Below are 17,064 nucleotides of genomic sequence, written 5' to 3'. Positions count from 1 at the left end.
GCCAATTTTCTGAATTTTTGAAAATTTCACTTATTTATGAAAATATCCACTAAATGAGGGAATAATATGTTTGAGGGTACCCCAGGAGAGATCCAAATGTGTGTGGGTAGAATATATATCCCACGGGGGTAAAATTGAAAAAAGTTGTAAAAAAATTTTTTTTGGAATTAGTCATTTTTCCGGCGTTTATCAGACTTTCAGATAGGGGAAATGTCAGTGAGCATTCCGATTTCAGTTCCAGAGCGATTCGCCCAATGAGTCCTTGATATTTAGTCGTTTTCAGCTAATTTTCTGGATTTTTCAAAGTTTCACTTTTTTGTGAAAACATCCACTAAATAAGGGAATAATGTGTGTGAGGGTACCCCAGGAGAGTTCCAAATGTGTGTGGGTAGAATATATATCCCACGGGGCTAAAATTGAAAAAAGTTGAAAAAAATTTTTTTTTGGACTTAGTCATTTTTCCGGCGTTTATCAGACTTTCCGATAGGGGAAATGTCAGTGAGCGTTCCGATTTCAGTTCCAGAGCAATTCGCCCAATGAGTCCTTGATATTTAGTCGTTTTCAGCCAATTTTCTGAATTTTTCAAAATTTCACTTATTTATGAAAATATCCACTAAATGAGGGAATAATATGTTTTAGGGTACCCCAGGAGAGATCCAAATGTGTGTGGGTAGAATATATATCCCACTCGGGTAAAATTGAAAAAAGTTTAAAAAAAATTTTTTTTGGACTTAATAATTTTTCCGGCGTTTATCAGACTTTCAGATAGGGCAAATGTCAGTGAGCATTCCGATTTCAGTTCCAGAGCGATTCGGCCTATGAGTCCTTGATATTTAGTCGTTTTCTGCCAATTTTCTGGATTTTTGAAAATTTCACTTTTTTGTGAAAATATCCACTAAATGAGGGAATAATATGTGTGAGGGTACCACAGGAGAGTTCCAAATGTGTGTGGGTAGAATATATATCCCACGGGGGTAAATTGAAAATAGTTTTAAAAAAAATTTTTTTGGACTTAGCCATTTTTCCGGCGTTTATCAGACTTTCAGATAGGGGAAATATTAGTGAGCATACCAATTTCAGTTCCAGAGCGATTCGCCCAGTGAGTCCTTGATATTTAGTCGTTTTCAGCCAATTTTCTGAATTTTTGAAAATTTCACTTATTTATGAAAATATCCACTAAATGAGGGAATAATATGTTTGAGGGTACCCCAGGAGAGATCCAAATGTGTGTGGGTAGAATATATATCCCACGGGGGTAAAATTGAAAAAAGTTGTAAAAAAAATTTTTTTGGACTTAGTCATTTTTCCGGCGTTTATCAGACTTTCAGATAGGGGAAATGTCAGTGAGCATACCAATTTCAGTTCCAGAGCGATTCGCCCAAAGAGTCCTTGATATTTAGTCGTTTTCAGCCAATTTTCTGGATTTTTGAAAATTTCACTTTTTTGTGAAAATATCCACTAAATGAGGGAATAATATGTGTGAGGGTACCACAGGAGAGTTCCAAATGTGTGTGGGTAGAATATATATCCCACGGGGGTAAAATTGAAAAAAGTTTAAAAAAAATTTTTTTTGGACTTAGTCATTTTTCAGGCGTTTATCAGACTTTCAGATAGGGCAAATGTCAGTGAGCATTCCGATTTCAGTTCTAGAGCGATTCGCCCAATGAGTCCTTGATATTTAGTCGTTTTCAGCCAATTTTCTGGATTTTTGAAAGTTTCACTTTTTTGTGAAAATATCCACTAAATGAGGGAATAATATGTGTGAGGGTACCACAGTTGAGTTCCAAATGTGTGTGGGTAGAATATATATCCCACGGGGCTAAAATTGAAAAAAGTTGAAAAAAAAAATTTTTTGGACTTAGTCATTTTTCCGGCGTTTATCAGACTTTCAGATAGGGCAAATGTCAGTGAGCGTTCTGATTTCAGTTCCAGAGCGATTCGCCCAATGAGTCCTTGATATTTAGTCGTTTTCAGCCAATTTTCTGAATTTTTGAAAATTTCACTTTTTTCTGAAAATATCCACTAAATGAGGGAATAATATGTTTGAGGGTACCCCAGGAGAGATCCAAATGTGTGTGGGTAGAATATATATCCCACGGGGGTAAAATTGAAAAAAGTTTTAAAAAAATTTTTTTTGGACTTAGTCATTTTTCCTGCGTTTATCAGACTTTCAGATAGGGGAAATGTCAGTGAGCGTTCCGATTTCAGTTCCAGAGCGATTCGCCCAATGAGTCCTTGATATTTAGTCGTTTTCAGCCAATTTTCTGGATTTTTGAAAGTTTCACTTTTTTGTGAAAATATCCACTAAATGAGGGAATAATATGTGTGAGGGTACCCCAGGAGAGTTCCAAATGTGTGTGGGTAGAATACATATCCCACGGGGGTAAAATTGAAAAAAGTTGAAAAGTTTATTTTGTTTTGACTTAGTCATTTTTCCGGCGTTTATCAGACTTTCAGATAGGGAAAATGTCAGTGAGCGTTCCGATTTCAGTTCCAGGGCAATTCGCCCAATGAGTCCTTGATATTTAGTCGTTTTCAGCCAATTTTCTGAATTTTTGAAAATTTCACTTTTTTATGAAAATATCCACTAAATGAGGGAATAATATGTGTGAGGGTACCCCAGGAGAAATCCAAATGTGTGTGGGTAGAATATATATCCCACGGGGGTAAATTGAAAAAAGTTTAAAAAAATTTTTTTTTGGACTTAGTTATTTTTCCGGCGTTTATCAGACTTTCAGATAGGGGAAATGTCAGTGATCATACCAATTTCAGTTCCAGAGCGATTCGCCCAATGAGTCCTTGATATTTAGTCGTTTTCAGCCAATTTTCTGGATTTTTGAAAATTTCACTTTTTTTGTGAAAATATCCACTAAATGAGGGAATAATATGTGTGAGGGTACCACAGGAGAGTCCCAAATGTGTGTGGGTAGAATATATATCCCACGGACTCAAATTGAAAAAAGTTGAAAAAAAATTTTTTTTGGACCTAGTCATTTTTCCGGCGTTTATCAGACTTTCAGATAGGGGAAATGTCAGTGTGCGTTCTGATTTCAGTTCCAGAGCGATTCGCCCAATGAGTCCTTGATATTTAGTCGTTTTCAGCCAATTTTCTGAATTATTGAAAATTTCACTTTTTTATGAAAATATCCACTAAATGAGGGAATAATATGTTTGAGGGTACCCCAGGAGAGATCCAAATGTGTGTGGGTAGAATATATATCCCACTCGGGTAAAATTGAAAAAAGTTTAAAAAAAATTTTTTTTGGACTTAATAATTTTTCCGGCATTTATCAGACTTTCAGATAGGGCAAATGTCAGTGAGCATTCCGATTTCAGTTCCAGAGCGATTCGGCCTATGAGTCCTTGATATTTAGTCGTTTTCAGCCAATTTTCTGAATTTTTGAAAATTTCACTTATTTATGAAAATATCCACTAAATGAGGGAATAATATGTTTGAGGGTACCCCAGGAGAGATCCAAATGTGTGTGGGTAGAATATATATCCCACGGGGGTAAAATTGAAAAAAGTTGTAAAAAAATTTTTTTTGGACTTAGTCATTTTTCCGGCGTTTATCAGACTTTCAGATAGGGGAAATGTCAGTGAGCATTCCGATTTCAGTTCCACAGAGATTCGCAAAATGAGTCCTTGATATTTAGTCGTTTTCAGCCAATTTTCTGGATTTTTGAAAATTTCACTTTTTTGTGAAAATATCCACTAAATGAGGGAATAATATGTGTGAGGGTACCACAGGAGAGTTCCAAATGTGTGTGGGTAGAATATATATCCCACGAGGGTAAATTGAAAATAGTTTTAAAAAAAATTTTTTTGGACTTAGTCATTTTTCCGGCGTTTATCAGACTTTCAGATAGGGGAAATATTAGTGAGCATACCAATTTCAGTTCCAGAGCGATTCGCCCAGTGAGTCCTTGATATTTAGGCCTTTTCAGCCAATGTTCTGAATTTTTGAAAATTTCACTTTTTTATGAAAATATCCACTAAATGAGGGAATAATATGTTTGAGGGTACCCCAGGAGAGATCCAAATGTGTGTGGGTAGAATATATATCCCACGGGGGTAAAATTGAAAAAAGTTTTAAAATTTTTTTTTTGGAATTAGTCATTTTTCCGGCGTTTATCAGACTTTCAGATAGGGCAAATGTCAGTGAGCATTCCGATTTCAGTTCCAGAGCGATTCGCCCAATGAGTCCTTGATATTTAGTCGTTTTCAGCCAATTTTCTGGATTTTTGAAAATGTCACTTTTTTGTGAAAATATCCACTAAATGAGGGAATAATATGTGTGAGGGTACCCCAGGAGAGTTCCAAATGTGTGTCGGTAGAATATATATCCCACGGGGGTAAAATTGAAAAAAGTTGAAAAAAAATTTTTTTTTGGACTTAGTCATTTTTCCGGCGTTTAGTAGACTTTCAGATAGGGGAAATGTCAGTGAGCGTTCTGATTTCAGTTACAGAGCGATTCGCCCAATGAGTCCTTGATATTTAGTCGTTTTCAGCCAATTTTCTGGATTTTTGAAAATTTAACTTTTTTGTGAAAATATCCACTAAATGAGGGAATAATATGTGTGAGGATACAACAGGAGAGTTCCAAATGTGTGTGGGTAGAATATATATCCCACGGGGGTAAATTGAAAAAAGTTTTAAAAAATTTTTTTTTGTACTTAGTCATTTTTCCGGCGTTTATCAGACTTTCAGATAGGGGAAATGTCAGTGAGCATACCAATTTCAGTTCCAGAGCGATTCGCCCAAAGAGTCCTTGATATTTAGTCGTTTTCAGCCAATTTTCTGGATTTTTGAAAATTTCACTTTTTTGTGAAAATATCCACTAAATGAGGGAATAATATGTGTGAGGGTACCACAGGAGAGTTCCAAATGTGTGTGGGTAGAATATATATCCCACGGGGGTAAAATTGAAAAAAGTTAAAAAAAAATTTTTTTTGGACTTAGTCATTTTTCCGGCTTTTATCAGACTTTCAGATAGGGCAAATGTCAGTGAGCGTTCTGATTTCAGTTCCAGAGCGATTCGCCCAATGAGTCCTTGATATTTAGTCGTTTTCAGCCAATTTTCTGGATTTTTGAAAGTTTCACTTTTTTGTGAAAATATCCACTAAATGAGGGAATAATATGTGTGAGGGTACCCCAGGAGAGTTCCAAATGTGTGTGGGTAGAATACATATCCCACAGGGGTAAAATTGAAAAAAGTTGAAAAATTTTTTTTTTTTTGACTTAGTCATTTTTCCGGCGTTTATCAGACTTTCAGATAGGGAAAATGTCAGTGAGCGTTCCGATTTCAGTTCCAGGGCAATTCGCCCAATGAGTCCTTGATATTTAGTCGTTTTCAGCCAATTTTCTGAATTTTTGAAAATTTCACTTTTTTATGAAAATATCCACTAAATGAGGGAATAATATGTTTGAGGGTACCCCAGGAGAGATCCAAATGTGTGTGGGTAGAATATATATCCCACGGGGGTAAATTGAAAAAGGTTTAAAAAAAATTTTTTTTGGACTTAGTTATTTTTCCGGCGTTTATCAGACTTTCAGATAGGGGAAATGTCAGTGATCATACCAATTTCAGTTCCAGAGCGATTCGCCCAATGAGTCCTTGATATTTAGTCGTTTTCAGCCAATTTTCTGGATTTTTGAAAATTTCACTTTTTTTGTGAAAATATCCACTAAATGAGGGAATAATATGTGTGAGGGTACCACAGGAGAGTCCCAAATGTGTGTGGGTAGAATATATATCCCACGGGCTAAAATTGAAAAAAGTTGAAAAAATATTTTTTTTTGGACCTAGTCATTTTTCCGTCGTTTATCAGACTTTCAGATAGGGGAAATGTCAGTGAGCGTTCTGATTTCAGTTCCAGAGCGATTCGCCCAATGAGTCCTTGATATTTAGTCGTTTTCAGCCAATTTTCTGGATTTTTGGAAGTTTCTCTTTTTTGTGAAAATATCCAATAAATGAGGGAATAATATGTGTGAGGGTACCCCAGGAGAGTTCCAAATGTGTGTGGGTAGAATATATATCCCACGGGGGTAAAATTGAAAAAAGTTGAAAATTTTTTTTTTTTGGACTTAGTCATTTTTCCGGCGTTTATCAGACTTTCAGATAGTTGAAATGTCAGTGAGCGTTCCGATTTCAGTTCCAGAGCGATTCGCCCAATGAGTCCTTGATATTTAGTCGTTTTCAGCCAATTTTCTGGATTTTTGAAAATTTCACTTTTTTGTGAAAATATCCACTAAATGAGGGAATAATATGTGTGAGGGTACCACAGGAGAGTTCCAAATGTGTGTGGGTAGAATATATATCCCACGGGGCTAAAATTGAAAAAAGTTGAAAAAAAATTTTTGGGGGACTTAGTCATTTTTCCGGCGTTTATCAGACTTTCAGATAGGGGAAATGTCAGTGAGCGTTCCGATTTCAGTTCCAGAGCGATTCGCCCAATGAGTCCTTGATATTTAGTTGTTTTCAGCCAATTTTCTGGATTTTTGAAAATTTCACTTTTTTGTGAAAATATCCACTAAATGAGGGAATAATATGTGTGAGGGTACCACAGGAGAGTTCCAAATGTGTGTGTGTAGAATATATATCCCATGGGGCTAAAATTGAAAAAAGTTTAAAAAAAATTTTTTTTGGACCTAGTCATTTTTCCGGCGTTTATCAGACTTTCAGATAGGGGAAATGTCAGTGAGCGTTCTGATTTCAGTTCCAGAGCGATTCGCCCAATGAGTCCTTGATATTTAGTCGTTTTCAGCCAATTTTCTGGATTTTTGAAAGTTTCACTTTTTTGTGAAAATATCCACTAAATGAGGGAATAATATGTGTGAGGGTACTCCAGGAGAGTTCCAAATGTGTGTGGGTAGAATATATATCCCACGGGGGTAAAATTTAAAAATGTTTAAAAAAAAAATTTTTTTGGACTTAGTCATTTTTCCGGCGTTTATCAGACTTTCAGATAGGGCAAATGTCATTGAGCAATCCGATTTCAGTTCCAGAGCGATTCGCCCAATGAGTCCTTGATATTTAGTCGTTTTCAGCCAATTATCTGGATTTTTGAAAATTTCACTTTTTTGTGAAAATATCCACTAAATGAGGGAATAATATGTGTGACGGTACCACAGGAGAGTTCCAAATGTGTGTAGGTAGAATATATATCCCACGGGGCTAAAAATGAAAAAAGTTGAAAAAATATTTTTTTGGACCTAGTCATTTTTCCGGCGTTTATCAGACTTTCAGATAGGGGAAATGTCAGTGAGCGTTCTGATTTCAGTTCCAGAGCGATTCGCCCAATGATTCCTTGATATTTAGTCGTTTTCAGCCAATTTTCTGGATTTTTGAAAGTTTCACTTTTTTGTGAAAATATCCACTAAATGAGGGAATAATATGTGTAAGGGTACCCCAGGAGAGTTGCAAATGTGTGTGGGTAGAATATATATCCCACGGTGGTAAAATTGAAAAAAGTTGAAAAAAATTTTTTTTGGGACTTAGTCATTTTTCCGGCGTTTATCAGACTTTCAGAAAGGGGAAATATCAGTGAGCGTTCCGATTTCAGTTCCAGAGCAATTTGCCCAATGATATTGATATTTAGTCGTTTTCAGCCAATTTTCTGAATTTTTGAAAATTTCACTTTTTTATGAAGATATCCACTAAATGAGGGAATAATATGTTTGAGGGTACCCCAGGATAGTTCCAAATGTGCGTGGGTAGAATATATATCCCACGGGGGTAAAATTGAAAAAAGTTTTAAAAAAAATTTTTTTTGGACTTAGTCATTTTTCCGGCGTTTATCAGACTTTCAGATAGGGGAAATGTCAGTGAGCGTTCTGATTTCAGTTCCAGAGCGATTCGCCCAATGAGTCCTTGATATTTAGTCGTTTTCAGCCAATTTTCTGGATTTTTGAAAGTTTCACTTTTTTGTGAAAATATCCACTAAATGAGGGAATAATATGTGTGAGGTTACCCCAGGAGAGTTCCAAATATGTGTAGGTAGAATATATATCCCACGGGGCTAAAATTGAAAAAAGTTGAAAAAAAATTTTTTTTGGACTTAGTCATTTTTCCGGCGTTTATCAGACTTTCAGATAGGGCAAATGTCAGTGAGCATTCCGATTTCAGTTCCAGAGCGATTCGCTCAATGAGTCCTTGATATTTAGTCGTTTTCAGCCAATTTTCTGGATTTTTGAAAATTTCACTTTTTTGTAAAAATATCCACTAAATGAGGGAATAATATGTGTGAGGGTACCCCAGGAGAGTTCCAAATGTGTGTGGGTAGAATATATATCCCACGGGGGTAAAATTGAAAAAAGTTGAAAAATTTTTTTTTTTGCACTTAGTCATTTTTCCGGCGTTTATCAGACTTTCAGATAGGGGAAATGTCAGTGAGCATTCTGATTTCAGTTCCAGAGCGATTCGCCCAATGAGTCCTTGATATTTAGTCGTTTTCAGCCAATTTTCTGGATTTTTGAAGGTTTCACTTTTTTGTGAAAATATCCACTAAATGAGGGAATAATATGTGTGAGGGTACCCCAGGAGAGTTCCAAATGTGTGTGGGTAGAATATATATCCCACGGGGGCAAAATTGAAAAAAGTTGAAAAAAAATTTTTTTTGGACTTATTCATTTTTCCGGCGTTTATCAGACTTTCAGATAGGGCAAATGTCAGTGAGCATTCCGATTTCAGTTCCAGAGCGATTCGCCCGATGAGTCCTTGATATTTAGTCGTTTTCAGCCAATTTTCTGGATTTTTTAAAATTTCACTTTTTTGTGAAAATATCCACTAAATGAGGGAATAATATGTGTGAGGGTACCCCAGGAGAGTTCCAAATGTGTGTGGGTAGAATATATATTCCACGGGGGTAAAATTGAAAAAAGTTGAAAAAATTTTTTTTTTGGACTTTGTAATTTTTCCGGCGTTTAGCAGAGTTTCAGATAGGGGAAATGTCAGTGAGCATTCTGATTTCTGTTCCAGAGCGATTCGCCCAATGAGTCCTTGATATTTAGTCGTTTTCAGCCAATTTTCTGGATTTTTGAAAGTTTCACTTTTTTGTGAAAATATCCACTAAATGAGGGAATAATATGTGTGAGGTTACCCCAGGAGAGTTCCAAATGTGTGTGGGTAGAATATATGTCCCACGGGGGTAAAATTGAAAAAAGTTGAAAAAAATTTTTTTTTGGACTTAGTCATTTTTACGGCGTTTATCAGACTTTCATATAGGGGAAATGTCAGTGAGCATTCCGATTTCAGTTCCAGAGCGATTCGTGCAATGTGTCCTGGATATTTAGTCATTTTCAGCCAATATTTTGGATTTTTGAGAATTTCACTTTTTTGTGAAAATATCCACTAAATGAGGGAATAGTATGTGTGAGGGTACCCCAGGAGAGTTTCAAATGTGTGTACGTAGAATACATATCCCACGGGGGTAAAATTGAAAAAAGTTGAAAAAATTTTTTTTGGGGACTTAGTCATTTTTCCGGCGTTTATCAGACTTTCAGATAGGGCAAATGTCAGTGAGCGTTCTGATTTCAGTTCCAGAGCGATTCGCCCAATGAGTCCTTAATATTTAGTAGTTTTCAGCCAATTTTCTGGATTTTTGAAAATTTCACTTTTTTGTGAAAATATCCACTAAATGAGGGAATAATATGTGTGAGGTTACCCCAGGAGAGTTCCAAATATGTGTATGTAGAATATATATCCCACGGGGGTAAAATTGAAAAAAGTTTAAAAAAATTTTTTTTTGGACTTAGTCATTTTTCCAGGCGTTTATCAGACTTTCAGATAGGGGAAATGTCAGTGAGCATTCCGATTTCAGTTCCAGAGCGATTCGCCCAATGAGTCCTTCAAATTTAGTCGTTTTCAGCCAATTTTCTGGATTTTTGAAAATGTCACTTTTTTGTGAAAATATCCACTAAATGAGGGAATAATATGTGTGAGGGTACCCCAGGAGAGTTCCAAATGTGTGTGGGTAGAATATATATCCCACGGGGGTAAATTGAAAAAAGTTTTAAAAAAAATTTTTGTGGACTTAGTCATTTTTCCGGCGTTTATCAGACTTTCAGGTAGGGGAAATGTCAGTGAGCATACCAATTTCAGTTCCAGAGCGATTCGCCCAATGAGTCCTTGATATTTAGTCGTTTTCAGCCAATTTTCTGGAATTTTGAAGATTTCACTTTTTTGTGAAAATATCCACTAAATGAGGGAATAATATGTGTGAGGGTACCCCAGGAGAGTTCCAAATGTGTGTAGGTAGAATATACAGTCATATGAAAAAGTTTGGGCACCCCTATTAATCTTAAGCTTAATGTTTTATAAAAATTGGTGTTTTTGCAGCAGCTATTTCAGTTTGATATATGTAATAACTGTTGGACACAGTAATGTTTCTGCCTTGAAATGAGGTTTGTTACACTAACAGAAAATGTGCAATCTGCATTCAAACAAAATTTGACAGGTGCATAAGTATGGGCACCTCACCAGAAAAGTGACATTAATATTTAGTAGATCCTCCTTTTCCAAGAATAACAGCCTTTAGTCGCTTCCTGTAGCTTTTAATGAGTTCATGGATCCTGTATGAAGGTATTTTTGACCATTCCTCTTTACAAAACAATTCCAGTTCAGTTACGTTTGATGGTCGCCGAGCATGGACAGCCCTCTTCAAATGATCCCACAGATGTTCAATGATATTCAGGTCTGGGGAATGGGATGGCCATTCCAGAACATTGTAATTGTTCCTCTGCATGAATGCCTGAGTAGATTTGGAGCGGTGTTTTGGATCATTGTCTTGCTGAAAGATCCATCCCCTGCGTAACTTCAACTTTATCACTGATTCTTGAACATTATTGTCAAGAATCTGCTGATACTGAGTGGAATCCATGCGTCCCTCAACTTTAATAAGATTCCCAGTGCCGGCATTGGCCACACAGCCCCAAAGCATGATGGAACCTCCACCAAATTTTACTGTGGGTAGCAAGTGTTTCTCTTGGAATGCTGTGTTTTTTTGCCACCATGCATAACGCCTTTTTGTATGACCAAACAACTCAATCTGCAGTCTGCAGAACCTGCAGGGCACGTATCAGGTTAGCTAAAGCTGACAATGAATTAAGGCTTGCAAGAGATGTCAAAAGCAATAAAAAAGGATTTTGGGGGTATGTCAAAAGTAAAAGAAAAGTCAAAGATGCTATAGGATTTTTACAGGATGAAAATGGAGAAATGGTAAGAGAGGATGTTGAGAAGGCCGAACTTTTTAATTCCTATTTTGCATCTGTTTTCTCTCAGAAAGAAAATGTAACATCAACTGATCTTCACTGTCCTTTTAAAGGAATAGAGGAATCCAAGTTATCAGTAAACAGAAAGATTGTGAGGGAATATTTAGCTAACATAAATGAGTTCAAGTCTCCAGGTCCAGATGAATTACACCCCAGAGTACTGAAGGAGATTGTAGAAGAAATTTTAGAACCACTCTCCATAATCTTTGAAAATTCTTGGAGAACAGGAGAAGTCCCGGAAGACTGGAGAAGAGCAAATGTTGTTCCTATCTTCAAAAAGGGGAAGAAGGTGGACCCAGGGAACTATAGGCCGGTGAGTCTGACTTCTATACCAGGAAAGATCTTTGAACAAATTATTAAACAACATGTATGTAAGTACATGGATAAGAATGAAGTGATTAACCAGAGTCAGCATGGGTTTGTAACTAACAAGTCATGTCAGACTAACTTAATTTCCTTCTATGACAGAATCACTGACTGGGTGGATCAGGGAAATGCTGTAGATATAGTATATCTTGACTTCAGCAAAGCATTTGACAAAGTATCTCACATCATCCTTATTGAAAAAATGACCAAGTATGCAATGGACCAGGCAACTGTTAGGTGGATTCATAACTGGCTTAGTGATCGGACTCAAAGGGTGGTTGTAAATGGCTTCACATCCAGCTGGATGAATGTCTCAAGTGGGGTACCACAGGGCTCCGTCCTGGGACCTGTATTGTTCAACATCTTTATCAATGATTTAGATGAAGGAATTGAGGGTAAACTGATTAAATTTGCTGATGACACAAAGCTAGGAGGGATAGCTAATACTAGAGAAGAGAGAGAGAGGATTCAAAAAGACCTAAATAAACTGGAGCAGTGGGCAGCAACCAACAGAATGGTTTTTAACAGGGAAAAATGCAAAGTACTACATCTGGGCAATAAAAATGAAAAAAGCATATACAGAATGGGAGGAATAGAGCTAAGCAACAGTACATGTGTAAAAGACTTAGGTATACTAATAGATCATAGACTGAACATGAGTCAACAGTGTGATGCAGCAGCAAAAAAGGCAAATACAATTCTGGGATGTATTAACAGAAGCATACAGTCTAGATCACGTGAAGTCATTATCGGTCTTTACTCCTCTTTGGTCAGACCTCATCTGGAATACTGTGTACAGTTTTGGGCACCACATTTTAAAAAAGACATAGACAAACTGGAGCAAGTTCAGAGAAGAGCGACCAGAATGGTGACTGGTCTGCAAACCATGTCCTATGAGGAACGGTTGCAGGATTTGGGAATGTTTAGCTTGCAAAAAAGAAGACTGAGAGGAGACTTAATAGCTGTCTACAAATATGTCAAGGGCTGTCACATTGTAGAAGGATCATCTTTATTCTCATTTGCACAAGGAAAGATTAGAAGCAATGGGATGAAACTAAATGGGAGGAGACACAGATTAGATATTAGAAAAAACTTTTTGACAGTTAGGGTGATTAATGAGTGGAACAGGCTGCCACGAGAAGTGGTGAGTTCCCCTTCAATGGACGTCTTCAAACAGAGGCTGGACAGACATCTGTCTGAGATGATCTAGTGAATCCTGCTTTGAGCAGGGGGTTGGACCAGATGACCTAGGAGGTCCCTTCCAACTCTACCATTCTATGATTCTATGATTCTATGATTCTATGATCTTGGTTTCATCAGTCCACAGGAGCTTCTTCCAAAAAGAAATTGGCTTCTCCAAATGTGCTTTTGCATACCTCAGCCGACTCTGTTTGTGGCGTGCTTGCAGAAACGGATTCGTTCGCATCACTCTCCCATAGAGCTTCTCCTTGTGCAAAGTGCGTTGTATAGTTGACCGATGCACAGTGACACCATCTGCAGCAAGTTGATGCTGAAGCTCTCTGGAGGTGGTCTGAGGATTGTCCTTGACTGATCTCACCATTCTTCTTCTCTGCCTTTCTGATGTTTTTATTGGCCTGCCACTTCTGGCCTTAACAAGAACTGTCCCTGCGTTCTTCCATTTCCTTACTATGTTCCTCACAGTGGAAACTGACAGGTTAAATCTCTGAGACAGCTTTTTGTATCCTTCCCCTGAACAACTATGTTGAATAATCTTTGTTTTCAGATCATTTGACAGTTGTTTAGAGGAGCCCATGATGCCACTCTTCAGAAGAGATTCAAACAGGAGAACAACTTGCAAGTGGCCACTTTACGTAGCTTTTCTCATGATTGCATACACCTGGCTATGAAGTTCAAAGCTCAATGAGGTTACAAAACCAAAAAAAGGGCTTTAGTAAGTCAGTAAAAAGTAGGTAGGAGTATTTAAAACAAGAAAATGATAAGGGTGCCCATACTTATGCACCTGTCAAATTTTGTTTGAATGCAGATTGCGCATTTTCTGTTAGTACAATAAACCTCATTTCAAGGCAGAAACATTACTGTGTCCAACAGTTATTACATATATCAAACTGAAATAGCTGTTGCAAAAACACCAATTTTTATAAAACATTAAGCTTAAGATTAATAGGCGTGCCCAAACTTTTTCATATGACTGTATATCCCACAGGGGTAAAATTGAAAAAAGTTGAAAAAAAATTTTTTTTGGACTTAATCATTTTTCCGGCGTTTATCAGACTTTCAGATAGGGGAAATGTCAGTGAGGGTTCGGATTTCAGTTCCAGAGCGATTCGCCCAATGTGTCCTTGATATTTAGTCGTTTTCAGCCAATATTTTGGATTTTTGAAAATTTCACTTTTTTGTGAAAATATCCACTAAATGAGGGAATAATATGTGTGAGGGTACCCCAGGAGAGTTCCAAATGTGTGTACGTAGAATACATATCCCACGGGGGTAAAATAGAAAAAAGTTGAAAAAAATTTTTTTTTGGACTTAGTCATTTTTTCGCCGTTAATCAGACTTTCAGATAAGGGAAATGTCAGTGAGCATTCTGATTTCAGTTCCAGAGCGATTGGCCCTATGAGTCCTTGATATTTAGTCGTTTTCAGCCAATTTTCTGGATTTTTGAAAATTTCACTTTTTTGTGAAAATATCCACTAAATGAGGGAATAATATGTGTGAGGGTACCACAGGAGAGTTCCAAATGTGTGTGGGTAGAATATATATTCCATGGGGGTAAAATTGAAAAAAGTTGAAAATTTTTTTTTTTTGGACTTAGTCATTTTTCCGGCGTTTATCAGACTTTCAGATAGGGGAAATGTCAGTGAGCATACCAATTTCAGTTCCAGAGCGATTCGCCCAACGAGTCCTTGATGTTTAGTTGTTTTCAGGCCAATTTTCTGGATTTTTGAAAATTTCACTTTTTTGTGAAAATATCCACTAAATGAGGGAATAATATGTGTGAGGGTACCACATGAGAGTTCCAAATGTGTGTGGGTAGAATATATATCCCACGGGGGTAAAATTGAAAAAAGTTGAAAATTATTTTTTTTTGGACTTAGTCATTTTTCCGGCGTTTATCAGACTTTCAGATAGGAGAAATGTCAGTGAGCATACCAATTTCAGTTCCAGAGCGATTCGCCCAATGAGTCCTTGATATTTAGTCGTTTTCAGCCAATTTTCTGGATTTTTGAAAATTTCACTTTTTTGTGAAAATATACACTAAATGAGGGAATAATATGTGTGAGGGTACCCCAGGAGAGTTCCAAATGTGTGTAGGTAGAATATATATCCCACGGGGGTAAAATTGAAAAAAGTTGAAAAAAATTTCTTTTTGGACTTAGTCATTTTTCCGGCGTTTATCAGACTTTCAGATAGGGGAAATGTCAGTGAGGGTTCGGATTTCAGTTCCAGAGGGATTCGCCCAATGAGTCCTTGATATTTAGTCGTTTTCAGCCAATTTTCTGGATTTTTGAAAATTTCACTTTTTTGTGAAAATATCCACTAAATGAGGGAATAATATGTGTGAGGGTACCACAGGAGAGTTCCAAATGTGTGTGGGTAGAATATATATCCCACGGGGTAAAATTGAAAAAAGTTGAAAAAATTTTTTTTTTTGGGCTTAGTAATTTTTCCGGCGTTTATCAGACTTTCAGATAGGGGAAATGTCAGTGAGCGTTCGGATTTCAGTTACAGAGCGTTTCGCCCAATGAGTCCTTGATATTTAGTCGTTTTCAGCCAATTTTCTGGATTTTTGAAAATGTCACTTTTTTGTGAAAATATCCACTAAATGAGGGAATAATATGTGTGAGGGTGCCACAGGAGAGTTCCAAATGTGTGTGGGTAGAATATATATCCCACGGGGGTAAATTGAAAAATGTTTTAAAAACATTTTTTTTGGACTTAGTAATTTTTCCGGCGTTTATCAGACTTTCAGATAGGGGAAATGTCAGTGAGGGTTCGGATTTCAGTTCCAGAGCGATTCGCCGATTGTGTCCTTGATATTTAGTCGTTTTCAGCCAATATTTTGGATTTTTGAAAATTTCACTTTTTTGTGAAAATATCCACTAAATGCGGGAATAATATGTGCGAGGGTACCCCAGGAGAGTTCCAAATGTGTGTGGGTAGAATATATATCCCACGGGGGTAAATTGAAAAAAGTTTTTAAAAAAATTTTTTTGGACTTAGTAATTTTTCCAGCGTTTATCAGACTTTCAGAAAGGGGAAATGTCAGTGAGCATTCCGATTTCAGTTCCAGAGCGATTCGCCCAATGAGTCCTTGATATTTAGTCGTTTTCAGCCAATTTTCTGGATTTTTGAAAATTTCAGTTTTTTGTGAAAATATCCACTAAATGAGGGAATAATATGTGTGAGGGTACCACAGGAGAGTTCCAAATGTGTGTGGGTAGAATATATATCCCACGTGGGTAAATTGAAAAAAGTTTTAAAAAATTTTTTTTTGGACTTAGTCATTTTTCCGGCGTTAATCAGACTTTCAGATAGGGGAAATGTCAGTGAGCATACCAATTTCAGTTCCAGAGCGATTCGCCCAATGAGTCCTTGATATTTAGTCGTTTTCAGCCAATTTTCTGGATTTTTGAAAATTTCACTTTTTTGTGAAAATATACACTAAATGAGGGAATAATATGTGTGAGGGTACCACAGGAGAGTTCCAAATGTGTGTGGGTAGAATATATATCCCACGGGGCTAAAATTAAAAAAAAAGTTGAAAAAAAATTTTTTTTGGACTTAGTCATTTTTCCGGCGTTTATCAGACTTTCAGATAGGGCAAATGTCAGTGAGCCTTCCGATTTCAGTTCCAGAGCGATTCGCCCAATAAGTCCTTGATATTTAGTCGTTTTCAGCCAATTTTCTGGATTTTTGAAAATTTCAATTTTTTGTGAAAATATCCACTAAATGAGGGAATAATATGTGTGAGGGTACCCCAGGAGAGTTCCAAATGTGTGTGGGTAAAAATATATATCCCACGGGTGTAAAATTGAAAAAAGTTGAAATTTTGGTTTTTTTGGACTTAGTCATTTTTCCGGCGTTTATCAGACTTTCAGATAAGGGAAATGTCAGTGAGCGTTCTGATTTCAGTTCCAGAGCGATTCGCCCACTGAGTCCTTGATATTTAGTTGTTTTCAGCCAATTTTCTGGATTTTTGAAAATTTCACTTTTTTGTGAAAATATCCACTAAATGAGGGAATAATATGTGTGAGGGTACCCCAGGAGAGTTCCAAATGTGTGTAGGTAGAATATATATCCCACGGGGGTAAAATTGAAAAAAGTTGAAAATAATTTCTTTTTGGACTTAGTCATTTTTCCAGCGTTTATCAGACTTTCAGATTGGGGAAATGTCAGTGAGGGTTCGGATTTCAGTTCCAGAGGGATTCGCCCAATAAGTCCTTG

Source organism: Phyllobates terribilis, unplaced genomic scaffold, assembly GCF_046119375.1.
Source record: "Phyllobates terribilis strain yellow unplaced genomic scaffold, ASM4611937v1 Scaffold_16__1_contigs__length_26959993, whole genome shotgun sequence".
Taxonomy (NCBI): domain Eukaryota; kingdom Metazoa; phylum Chordata; class Amphibia; order Anura; family Dendrobatidae; genus Phyllobates; species Phyllobates terribilis.
The sequence above is the reverse complement of the archived record's forward strand: the minus strand, read 5'-3'. Positions refer to the sequence as shown.